The sequence below is a fragment of the Cygnus atratus genome, chromosome 2 (assembly GCF_013377495.2).
Source record: "Cygnus atratus isolate AKBS03 ecotype Queensland, Australia chromosome 2, CAtr_DNAZoo_HiC_assembly, whole genome shotgun sequence".
NCBI lineage: Eukaryota > Metazoa > Chordata > Aves > Anseriformes > Anatidae > Cygnus > Cygnus atratus.
In genome coordinates, this window is record NC_066363.1 from 75,199,871 (window position 1) to 75,213,685 (window position 13,815).

Genomic DNA, 13,815 nt, shown 5'->3' on the forward strand with positions numbered 1-13,815 from the left:
AAAAAGAAGTAAAGAAGATAAACCTTCTCTAAAAGGCAACATAAAAAAAGCATTTTTTTATATAAAAAGCAATATAGCTTCATAATGATGACAATTCTGCATAGAGGTACCGAGAGAGATACAGCTGTGGCCTATACGAATTTGTATCACAGCCCTGGAACATTTTCTTCAATCAATTTTGCTTAACACCATCATTCTTAAACAAAAATACAGATGGGTATTGCTGCTAGATGGTAATTATTTTTCCCACAAATTAAAACACTAGTTTTCCTTTTTAGGGTTTTCAGGATGCTGGCATATAAATAGTTAACTAGGAAAAAATATTCAAGATAATTACTGTAGGGAAGAAGAAAACTTGCAAGCTGCATGAAGTTAAGTATAATCTTTCGCAACTACTACAATAGAGAATTTTTTCAAGAACAATCTCTCTCCCTAAAAGTACAATTTCTGTAATACTTCCAAGGACCTTGATACCAAGGATGTTCTGTTTTGAAAGTGAAGCGATGGCCGTGGAAGTTAATTCTTGACTGCAGAGAATAAAAGTGGTAGAGGCCCCTAACATAATCAGCTCATTCATTTGAAAACAATTGCTTTCAACTGGAGCTAAATATTGGAATAGGTCCCCTTTCTCCACTAAGCCTTTTTTATCCCATCAATCTAATAATAGAAGTGTTCTGGCAGATTCAAGGGATTCTTTTTCCTCCTCAATCCACTGGAGATATGAAGTGCACACATTTCATGGTCAATTATGTTTTTGTAGCTGCCTTTAACCTCAGTGTGCTATTTCTTTCAATTTACACTAACATGACAGCTTTGGTAGGTCAAACTGGATCATGTTGCATCATACAAGGAGCTGTTATCCCACATATCCTGCCAGAACTGTTATAAAAATTCAGTACTTTCTATTCCAAGCAATACTTGAAGGAGTACTCAGCCTGCAACAAGGTTAAGAAAGCTAAAGAGTCCACCATTACCAAGAAAAGGGAAATAGAAGACAGAAAAAAAATAAGTTTGGGAACTCTAACCCTTATATAACCTGAACCATTACATAAAGGGTTTCAGGATTCTGGTTCTTCTTCATTTATAATGTTTTAATCCAGCATTTTTTAAAAAATAATTTATATTAGGTTAAGCACAGTAAAACTGTTTTTCCCCTGGAGTATGTACAGCTGTTTTAGTACTTTCATAGGAGAGCCCAAGAAACTGTAGGGGGAAAGGATTTATCATTAGGTTTATGCACAATATCTCCATTGACCTAAATATAGCATATTCCTTAGTACAGAATTTATCTATAAAGGCTGACTTCAATTGCATTAATGGAATGAAAAATAAAATAGCATAACTCAGCAGTTGGAGTTACAGAGTTTCCAAGTGTCTTTTTATTGCTGTATCTTTATAATTGACTATCTTTTTCTTTCTTTCTTTCTTTCTTTTTTTCTTTTTTTCTCTTTTGTGCTAACAAAAGATTGTGTTTTAGGCAAAAGTTGAAATACACAGAAATATGTGTTTGAGGATCAGGAGACTGTGTTTATTGACTTAAAACTATAAACCTGACATTGCTGTGCCTCAAATCATTATTTTCAAATTAAAGTTTCCTCTTTTGACATATTTGTATTTCATTTTACAATATAAAATGATACTTAGGAGTGCAAGTAGTAGGAAAATGGAGCACAGTTGACTAAATATCAGCCCAGCCTGCTTTCTAGGACAGATGTGGATTCAGATGCTGATCACTATAATCTACAAAGTGACATTTTATACTCTGCCTTTGTCAAATATATTCTTTTGTTTCCATACTGCAGTATTTTAACTGTCATTGTTTGGCATGCTAGAAAAAAGAAAAAAGATACACTCAAACAGCTTCAGATTGACACGGAAAAGTTAGTTGTCATGGTGATCTTATAACCTACCCTTACAAAATCACTCACAGTGCAACATAATCAGTGCCAACGCATAAAATTGTTTGAAATTAATCTTAATCTTTTCCTGTTCTCAATTATGGAAAGTGCTCTTTAACTTTAGCAAGAGAAGCACTCTGCATTTGTCTCCCCTTTTGGCATATATTTTTCACTCATTTAGAAGAAGACAATGTCATTGTCAGAAAAGGGTAATAACTGTAACAGAATAAAAATCATGTTAATGTATACACAACAGTGATCATTGAATCCTTTAAATCTGTCCAGTTTGTTTCCCAGCTGGCTTCTCCTGCTAGAATATACAGCCATGCAGGACCATAAACCCATATCATTTGTGTCACATTTTCAATTAAAAATGTGCAGGAAATAAGCAGAAATGTTCAAGGAAATATTTACGAGTTGACAGTTATACCTGGTCCTAGACGTATAACCATTATTTATCTTAAGATGAACTTCACAAAAATCAAAGAACTTCAAGTGTTGGATGATATGTTAAGCATGACATATCAAATCTGTGGTACTGAAAGACTAAAAATACTCATATACTACAACAACAACTACCATGTGAAGAAGTCGATGAGGAAATGGATAATGTTAACAAATCCTTGTTCTTGGTAAATTAGTGGTCCCCACACTGACATTTTAGCTCGATTTCCTAGGATAATTTTATTATGTATATTATATATATATATATGTTTATTACTGGAAGAGATACACTATCTTCAAAGTTGTAGCTCAGAAGCAGAAAGTTGCTATACGGTTCCAAGACTGCTTTCTACATGAAAACCATTTTCCTTTAGAAAGAATCACTGTATCAGTGCTGTGCAGAAATTTCTTTTGATATAAGAAGTACCCAAGCAGATTAAAGAAATACCAATAGCTAAGATGCTAGCCAGCTGAAGATGTTATATTCATATATATACACAAATACCTACACAGATCCTCCACAGACTTTCACTGACATCTCAGTATTGCAAAGACCTCATACTGACTGCATTCATATGCTTTCTCTCCCTCTCTCATCCAGGATAATCCAGTTGTCTATAGCTATAACAAAAGAACACTAAAGGAAATAAATTCCAAGTGCAGTTACTCATTATTAATCCAGATAACTCTGAATGTGAAAACAAGTCGGCACTGGACAATAAGAATTTTTAACAGGACTGTCATTCAGAAATTCAGTTTGCAAAACCATAAAGCATGATGGAATGGTCCTGGCTGACTTCCATGTTTCTAACTTTCTGATAAGCTAATGTAAAAAATACAATTATGGATATAAATCACATATTCTGATGATACCATGCCAAAAACCTAATGCTGGCTTCTGGTCAGCTGGAGGTGGAGGAAGGTTTCTTGGGCAGCTTCTGCCAACTTTTGCTGATGCAAAACAGAAATGGAGCAGAAGAATGTGGATTTTCACAGGCTCAGACTTCTTATGTAATTGCCAGCATAGATTCAGAGAGTAAGTAGCCCAGAAAGTTCACTGCAGATGGAAAATCACTACATTGGTTCTAAACCATAGAAATCATAATATCATATCATGGTATTATGGTCATAGAATCATAACATAGTTGAGGTTGATAGGAGCATCTGGAGAGCGTCTAGGCCAACACTCTTGCTCAAATTAAGGTCAGCTACAGCAGGTGTGATCTGCTGCACAAACTGCTGTGTCTCTTGGATAACCCTGTTAGCTTCAGCTAATACATAAATATATTCGATAATCCCTTGCTGAAAAATAAATGTTACCAATTCGGCCTTTTGTGAAAGCTGACTTTTGAGCTGTACCTTCAGGTAAAAGCATAACCCATGCATTTAAGAGCTTTTGAGACCTAGATAAAGGATAGAAATAGATGGAAAGAGGATGATGGATTCACTAAATCCATAATGAATACATATATTGTATATTACAATACATTAATTTAGCTTTTGTTTTCCAGGGCAGATGCAATTCTAGCACCCGTAGTTACAAACTCAAATATATGCACTTAGAAATTTTAGAGTAAGTTTCAAGTTATTCACTACTGGACTATTTTCCCTCAACATGCAATCCTATGTTCTTAATTTAGCAGGCATAGTTTCACCGTGATTGTTGCTCAAATGCTGTTTTATTACTGTTAATTAAGTTTAATATATATAAATGATTTTTGCTAGCATTCAGCAAGCATAATGGCCTTTCTGCTGCTTATAAATTTATGCAGGAAAAAAAACAAGGGAAAGTGGTAAAAAGAATATAGTAGTTAAATTTTTAAAAATGACAACAGTTAAATGTTGCTAAACTGGAAATTATACACCTCTGACGGGTTAAGGTTTCTTATCATTATTTGTTAAAGGCTTAAAAAGAGGACAACAAAGATTCAGGAACAGGGAACTAGTTTTCAAAATGAATGATCAGGAGCACTCACAGAAATAATCTAGCAAATATCATTAAATACAAATATTGCCTCTGGTTTTACTTGTCCTTGAGCTTCAGAGTGCTGGAGGCTAGGACAGGATACCACAGAGTACTTTTCACAAAGTGTCTGCTAATAAGGAACACTGACAACAGATTAATGGACTAGATGAGCCTTTATACTTAGTGCAACTGTGCTTATGGAGGATGCATTATGTGAGTGGACAAGCATAGGATCATTTAGATTATACCTGAAAATTGCCTGTTTAAGAAACATTTGTACTAAAAAGGATTCCTAGACCTTCTTCATAGGACCCTGCAACAGATTGCATTTCAGATTTATGATTGGTGCAATTCAGATTGCATGTTTGGTGCAAACAACTCACCACAGTAGGCAAAACTGAGAATTAAGGAATGGCTTCCATGAATAAAGTGAACAAAGACAGAGATTGTTTTGTTATATTTTTCATTTGGTTTGGAAAAAGAGGTGTAATTTTGCCTTTTCCATGAGAAAAATATGTTCTCAGAAAATGAAAACTTCAAATAATGGCATTTACAAGTTTTAATGAAAATCTTCATGATTATGATAAAAAAGGGGGGTTTTGTTTGTTTGTTTTCCTTATTTTCAGGTCTTTTCTAAAGAAAACATAAATATGGGAGAGAAACTGCATACTTCTCATTTTAATCATGTTCTCATGATAGGAAAGAGAACAGAATAAAGCATAAAAATTAAAATTAGTTTACTGAGTAGTTCTAAATTAAAAACAAGCAGGACAGCTTTTATCACCAAAATATATTTCTGGGCTGTGTCTGACCTGGGTTGCCTGCACTAAGCCTGATCCTGAACCTCACTTGTGGGCTGACGTGCTGGCCCAGCCTCAGCCCAGCCCCAGCCCCATGGACTGCTTGATGGTCACTGGATCTAATCCTAAGATTTACAGAGTGATTTCCCACTTTCACTCAAACCCACCTCATCACTGTGATACTACCTTATGATCTGGACTCTTAGTTGGACCTGGCCATAATGGTCAGATCTCCTGCTCCCTGTTTGGGGCAGTGGTCACAGAGGGCTACCAGCACCCTGACGAATAAACATGCATAAAATGATCTAAGAAGAAAGAAAAGTGTGTTCACAACTTTTTGTTGCAGCAGATTCTCACTGAACACTGCAAGTATCACGTGTTTAATGAGAAGATCCATGCGGACTACCTAATTAAAGTGGAAATGGTTCGTATGGCTACATTCATTTTTTTAATATAAGGAAGAAAAGTGAGGGAGAAGCAAAGTATCCTCAGCTTCTGAGTCCACTCATCAAAATGTAGAAAATGACTGACACTTCTAAATACAAATACTTGTGGATGTAGAAGATGTGGTTGAATAGTCCACTCTAGAGATCAGATGTGCCACCAGTGTGATAGAATAGTCTTATCCAGGAAACACCTAGAGGCAAAGGAAAATGCCTGCAGGGGAAACTGAAAAACAAAAAAGTAAACAAACACACACAATAGCATAGGTAAATAGGAAAACAAGCTAGCAATGCATAACAAAAAAATTTGCATTACTGAGAGCAAGGGAGCAGACAGTAACTAAACAGAGGTGACCTTGTAGTTACTTACTTTCTGAGATGTTCACATATATACGCACGCAAGCCTGCTGGCATATGAATAGCTCTCTGTTCTGGTGAAACTGAATGCAGTCTCTGCAGAATGATCAATGATATCTCTGCACACCGTTTAGATCTCTGCTTACATTCCACCTCTGAAGATCTAATTAGTACTAAACATGCTTCAGTCAAGATTTAGAGAGTTTTACCATGGTTATATCTCTCTAAAACACAATACAGGTTTCAGGCACTGGGTTAAATATGGGCTGCAAGTTTTGTCCAGCACCCAGGAAGGTCTTAGAAATACAAAAAGTCTTCCAGAAAATTCATTATTCCTTACCATTCTCCTAGTTTCCTAATTAATCAATGCATTTCAACACCACGAATCAAAGCCATGAAAAAAAGTGACATGCCTAACTTACCTCTCAAAAAAAGAATCTACCAAAAGGGCTCACACTGATTTATTACCTTTACATGTCCAAGCAATGCTTGACATGCACAGTTACTGACACTAGGGACTAACAAGTTCAAATAAATTGTATCACATGCAGATGTAGCCAGAGTGCTAACCAAGTACATTGCTTATTGAATCCTTGGCAGTCCTCTACGGGTGTTTGATGAGGAAGAAGTCTAAATCTCATTCACTGTAATTTAATACAGACACATTAGAATATGCTGATATTGGTCCTGAAAATAAGATGTAGAATGTGGAGCCATGTGGTGCTTAGAGTATGCTCCCTCTACAAATTTATGATCAGTTTTAATGTGGCTTTTAGCCCAGGTTCACATATTTTTTTAAAAAAGAAGCCTTATTGTTATGTTTCCATGCTTTGAAACACCATGTATTTATTCACGGTAAGAGAATTCAGTTTTCTTTCTCTCTCTCTTTCTCTTTCTTTCTTTCTCTCTTTCTCTCTTTCTCTTTCTTTCTCTTTCTTTCTTTCTTTCTTCTCTGTTTTTATTTTAGGGCAGATCTCTTTGCCATGAAGATGTTTTAAAAGCTTATTTAGTAGATCTCAAATTTTGATTATTTTCTTACTATCCAGCTTTTCTACATACTCATTTCTCACCTATCTCACACATAGTGGAAGGTGTTGTGCAGTATGCAATTTTTTTCCATCAGCAAAAGCCTTCAACAGCCTACTTCTGTGACACCAAACATGCCTAAGCCAAAGAGCTCTAGAATATGTCATGTCAAAATGGATTAACAAAATAGAGAATCACCTCAAATTGTGCTTATGCTTCCATGTATGACGGAGAACATTGTTTCGGGAGAAGAATCTAAACTCTGGTGGTAGACCAACATCTGGCTAACACAGATGTCCCACTGAGAGGGTATAATACAATGTTAACTGAGTAGAAGTGGTTGTTTTCTTTAGATTTAGAAATGGAGGAGAAGAGACCTAAGACTCACAAAGACTCCTTAGAGAAAGGTGTGGAAAAACAAGACTGAACTGCAGAACAGAAAACAGTGCTAGAACTAAGGTAAGGTAGCATGACAATATGAAACTCTCTTCCAAATCTACATGCTCTTTTAGACATAGCCAACTTGGCAAAAAATACAAACACTGGCACTGGAGCAGCACGAAGATCCACCATAATGAATGCTGCCTCACTCTTATTATGAGTAAAATTGCATCAGAATTATGAGTGAATCCCACGTCAGATGTCAACAAAAGCATTGGTTTTGGAAACATCAGATTTTGTTAGTTTCTTGAGGTATCTTTCCCACCTTTGCTACTTTTGAAATGATAATAACTTTACCATGTAACACAGAAATCCTTAGGCAGAAAAAAGTTTCAATAACATTCCCTTTAGCATGCAAAACCTTTCAATTCCTTGAATACAAGGGAATAGAATATCAATCAGTCAGTGGATTACAAAAGTTTCTCTTACACAAAAGGATGCAAATTTGCCTTAGAGGGTGGCTGTTTTTTCTACACAGAGTTATCTGATAAACCATTTCATTCTAGGAAAGATCTGTATATATTCATTTTATAAGAAATTTGCTACCAAGTCATTTTTTTGTTTTTTCTCACCTTCTTTTAATGATGATTTCTTCAGGAGTTCTGGTTTACTTTTGCATCTGAAATTCTTACCTTACTGAGTCAGTATCTTAAATGTGAAATAAAGAAATACTGACCCAATAAAAGTTTTTTTATGTCAGCAGGCTTCACTGCTTACTATTTTAGACAAGACATCTCTGTGTTTGTTTTTCAGTATCCTGTATTTCTATTGCACTGCCACATGATGGCCACTCATAAGGAGAGTATGAAAAGTCATCATGAAAACAAGGAAAGTCTGAGACATGGTCTGCTAGACCAGACACTGGAAAAATAAAGGAGAAGGACAGAATGACCAGGCTTAGAATATCAACAGAGTAGGCCAAAAAAGCACATAGTATCTGCAGAAATTTTAGTAATTTAGGAATTCATCTTCATAGAGGATCTGCCCACTTTCACAGTATCAGCAGTGTACCAGGACTCCCACCTTTACTACTGTAAATGCAGAAATACCAACACTGGGTTAAACTGTAAGATCCACCCCGTAACATATGTAGTGATTTAAAAACTGGATGCTTAGAAAAAGGTATAATAACAGGTCAAACACAGTAATGATTTTTTCTCAGTATACTTTCCCAGCTTTCAAAAAATCAACAAATTTCCTGAGCTACAGATTACATCTATGTTTAATATGTCTTCAGTAGGCAATCTCTTCCCACTTAGTTTCAGGGTTGAAAAACTCAGCACAGCATTTTATTTTGTAACAATATACCACTATAAATTTTCTTAGTGTAGCAATGCAATTTTTTTTTTTTTTTAGCACAGCAGGATGTATGGTTGGGGTGGTGGATTGGGGAAATGAGGCCCATGACTGGGACAGGGCTGGGGCTTCAAGGTGGCTCCCAAGCATTGGAGGGGAGGCCCCCACTGAGGTGCCTCAAGGCCAGAGAACTGCACTAAGGCCCTGAGCCCAGGCAGCCCAATCCCAGGAGAGCTAGGAGGGGCAAACCCACTCAGGGCTCTGAAAGCAGCAAAAGGCAGTTGAATTTCATTGGTTTCTCTTGAGGAAAACTCTCACCTGCAGGCATTTGGTGGGAAAAACCTGCAATGGCAACATGGATGGCATTAGTCACTGACATCTAAGTAGTTGTGTAGGTAGCTGCTACTGTAGCGCACCTCCACCTGTCAATTCTGTCAGTGCTAGCCTTGCAAATAAAATTTGTTCTGTAAGGTGTTTTAGTTTCATGTTATGTTTCTATAGGTCAGAACAGTGAAGATTAGGTCCTCAAATGAGAAGAATAAATTCACATCTTGGACAGTCACTAAACCTCAGATCACTCCAGCTGCACGGCACAACGCATATGGCAAACATGCACTGCTGTTACACAAACACTTGCCTTGAAGAAAGCTCAACAGAAGAATTTAAGTTGACTGCCTCCTTCAGTTGAGCTTTTGAGTTCATGAGTGACCAATAAAGTCGCTGTATCGCTTCCAAGTAATTTCTGACCTCGTACAGCACAGCAGTATTTACATAAATGAGTACCATCAATGAGTACCACAAAGTTGACTCCTGCGCCACTTTTCACTGACTTGTGAAAGTTTAATTTGTTAGGCAGGTACTTGCAGCATTGTGAAGTGGCAGCCTCTCAGATCACAATCACAACTCATTTCTGAACTGGCACAGTCCCCTTCCTGATGGGGCCTGGCATGAGCATTTCTCTGAAGCTTCAAGTGCAACTCCATGAAGACCTTCTTCCTCAGATCCACACTTTGGAATCAGTGCCGAACACCTCATATTGCTACCATCACATGGAACAACCTTGTGCTAACTGTTCCTCACTTGAAATCTGAAGCTAGATGAGAAAGTGCAACATGTCAGCATCTTGAATGTAAGAGGTGCTCTCCAGGGAGTCCTCCTACTTTCTCAGTGTGTAAAATGAAGCACTGCCAGCACTCACAGGCTGCTGAATTACAAACATAAGTGGCAAAAATTAACTCTGTTTTGCTGAGATATTACACATTACTGCACTAGGTGAAAAAAATGCCATGAAAAGTTGGGAAGCCTGAGTGTTGCTCTTAGCAAACTGAAACCTCAATATACTCTGCAAATTGAACAAATCTCTAGATGCTTCTGAAAACATCCTGTCAATATTCTGTTTAATGCAATTGCATTAGAATGTTTTTTATTATATTCTCAAAATTGCCATGTAAACAGTAATCACTTAACCTATATATTTTCCGTATAATTAGACCAAATTCTATGGCCATCCTAATTTTCTTTAGTAAAAGGCTATGTGCTGATACATAAGAATATTTTCTCATCTCCTGTTCACTGTAATGTATCACGTATTCCCTTCATTTTTCAAATTTCTTATTCTCTTTGTTTTCTTATTTTTACTTCCCTGTTGTTTCTTTATAACACTAGCAGTTTGGTACTTTATGATGAAACAGATAAGTGAGTTTGCCTCTGAGGCAAATGCACTGTTATGTCCTGGCTGAGCTGTTTTTCTCTCAACCCTTATATTTCTGAATAAAGTATGAAGAGTTTCTTTGGTCTGTACAGATAGTCAGAGCATAATTAATTCAACATTATTATTATTACTATTATTATTGTACAATTAAACACAAATAGCATAGAATACAAAACCTTCATAAAAGCTTTCCAGAAATCTGTCACAGTATTAAACTTGATTGAGTTATTACATCATATTACATTATTTTGCTTTAAAGTCTCTAGTTGTGAGCACAAATTTGCCAAATCTCAATTTAACCCACACTGATAAATCAGTTTATCTTCAAATTAGATACTGTCATTTCAAATCTCAGTAGCTTTTTGTTATCTGTGATTAAATTCTTAAATTTTGGTATTTTCAAAATGCATTAGGCAAAATCTGTATTTCCAGTGCCTAGCATGAAACTTGTTTTTGTCTGATGTCCTGATCATAACCACTGTACAAGAGAGGAAGGAAGTCCATAAAAAATAAATGACAGAAGAAATAAAATTATTCCCGTTTTACTCAAAGATTAATGTAACTTTTCCACACTGACCAAAACAGGAGTGGGGTCTGAAGCTGTATTTTACATGCTACTAACTTACTACATATGTCTGAGTTTTAATGGAAGAATCACATGTGCACGAACAGAAGAAAGGACTTCTGCCTGCTTACCTTCTCTGTGTTTTCACATCTGAAGTCCCCTTGGAAGGTGTCTAGTATGAGGAGTCTGCTGAAACTGCTGCATGAAACTTGGAGAGCTGGTGTAAAGCTACGTCGTGTAGGCTTGATGCAACAGAGATCAGGATGTCACTGTGGAGGGGATCAAGAGAAAAAGTGAGCTAGCCTAGATGACAGCATATAAACATCAGCTCCACAATGATGCTTTCAAGTTATACTAATAGGGCAAGATGGCATTTGTGAAGGCTAGAGTGCAGGATGATGATGTTAAAGCACAAGGTAATGAAACTTCCACTGGATTTTTTGTTGTTGTTGTCTTAAAATGATGAAGGGTTCAAGACTCTATCATGAGAAAAAGGCCAGAGAAGACATATGGAAAAAAAACAAAACAAAACAAAACAAAAAACAGGGAAGAAGGGAAAGGACATGTCTGAAGTACAAGGTGAAAGGTGTAAGGAGGAAGATCAAGAGACCAGAACATATAAGATTCCAGAAAAAAGGAAATTGAGAGAAAAACAAGTGTAAAACATCTATGTCAATACTGAGGGGAAAAAAAAAAAAAAGATAGTGTAGCAATGTCTTCTGGGGCATCACATTGCATATAGGGCTGTGCCATACTCAGCCTGAAATGTTGTACAGATATTTGAACTTTCAATTTTTGATTGTTTCCATTATTTTCTCATCTTTAAAGCATGGACTTTGATTAGATCTACAGATGTATTATATATCCTTCCTTCTTCATGTTCTCACCATCCCCTAAATGCTCTGAGTTACCAAATTTTGTCTTCAGATACCACCTAATGCCTCAGAATTATGAACTGGATGTATATGTTAGGGAGACAAATGACAGGTTAAAAAATAGTGCACATTTTAGGAAACCGGAATTCAATCTTCGCTCATATACTCTTACGCATTTCTGATGGGTAATGCATTTCCTATCATTTATTACTAGGCTCTGTTGAAATGATAAGCAGTATTTGGAATATATGATTTTGTAATTCAGTCTAAGGCACTAAATCCAGACACAGTGGTGCAAGAATTGAACACCATAGCAACAGCTTTATGTACCTGCAATTTTTCATCATCTGCTCTGCTGCGCATTTTCACAAAATCAACAACATTGTTTTGGTGGTTACTTTGCCTGCTTCACTGCTGCATATTGGAAGATAAATCCCCATGCCTGCTTTTTATTACTGGGTATTTTTAGCTAACTGTGTTGATTTAGCCCTAATTACTTATAAACTATGTCAGATAGATTAAATATTTCCAGGTGTGTATTTCATTAAGTCTTTTTAATCAATTTTATTAAGGCAGTAACTCACCAAATCAGCATGCTTAATTGGCCAAATAAGTTACACAGAGTGAGAATGGTGTCACACTCAAATGGAGGGTTGGGTAAAATAAAATCTATACTGCTGATGGACTGTACACTGTGAAAGATGTCGGATGAGTCACCTATACCTAAACCTTTACCTTTTGCTTTCCTTCTATGCCTTATCCAACAACTGCTCTCAGATTAATCCTTTTTCTAAGGCTACATTCTTTCAAGCTGCAGGCCAAATGCAGGACTGACCTGTAATGGGTTTCAGTCCAATAGATCTCTTCTATTCCAGTCATTGAGTCCAAGAGGTTACTTGGCTGGTATCGACCTTTTCTAACCCTACATTCTAATTTAATGTATAATATTTAAAGAATTTAACTGTCCTTTATTTGATCTCATGAGGGTTAGCCTACCATGGACAACGGAAAAACCTGGTCTGTGTGTTGATTGACACTTCTTTTCCTAACTTTGTTGTCTTTGCACAGTGCTCTGGATTTTGAGAGGCCTCATTAGCCTCTTTTATTAGAATTAACATGATTTTGCATAGCATTTGGCTTAAGTTTTAAGTGCTGTATCAAGTACTGAGAAACACAGTGCAAGAATGGCTCTGTTCAAAATCATCTCAAGCAACCTTGCCCTCCACTTTTTTTTGCAGGGCATGTTGTAGGGACTCCCAGGCTACCTGTCTGTGGAATGAATTTGCCTGCACTTTTTAGCTTAAACTGAACGCTGCATGAGTGTAATTATGCTTTCTCCACACCCTTTGAAAAAATACTACAGTAATTTTATGGCTGTGTCAATAAAGTAGGTTAACTGATACACTGATTACAAAATCAGAATTTTGATGGTAAAAAAAAAATCCATAAAATATACAAGAAAGTATTATGAGTTTTCAAATTAGTCTGTTTTTCATATGAATGTAAACACTCTGGAAGTTTACGAACACTCTAATAGCAAACTCTATGAAATCCAGTATGTTTTCTCAGACTCCTCAAGCGCTCAAATAGCATTCTTGTCCAGAGCTATCAGCCTGTTAACAAACATAGTATCTACAAATAAAAATGCTATTGCTGTGTCACATAATGCTGCCATATTATTTCCAGACCTCTAACAGCAGAAATCAGCAGCAGAATTGCAGGCCACTTTATCAGTGAGTAGGAAAGTTCACTGCATGCAGACTCCATCCCCCTGGTGTAACTTGCTTTTCTCTCTCCATGCAGACAGATGATGACACCCCTCAAACAGTATTCAGAATACTCCTACAACATTTGCTGTTGCTCAATGATCTCTCTGTCTCAACAACAGAAGTATCATGAACCAAACAACGTGCAAGAGTAATCTCCTGCACTTGTTGTTCAGATCCATATTCTAGCACCATTGCCTCTACTTAAAACCTGGAATATTAGTGCA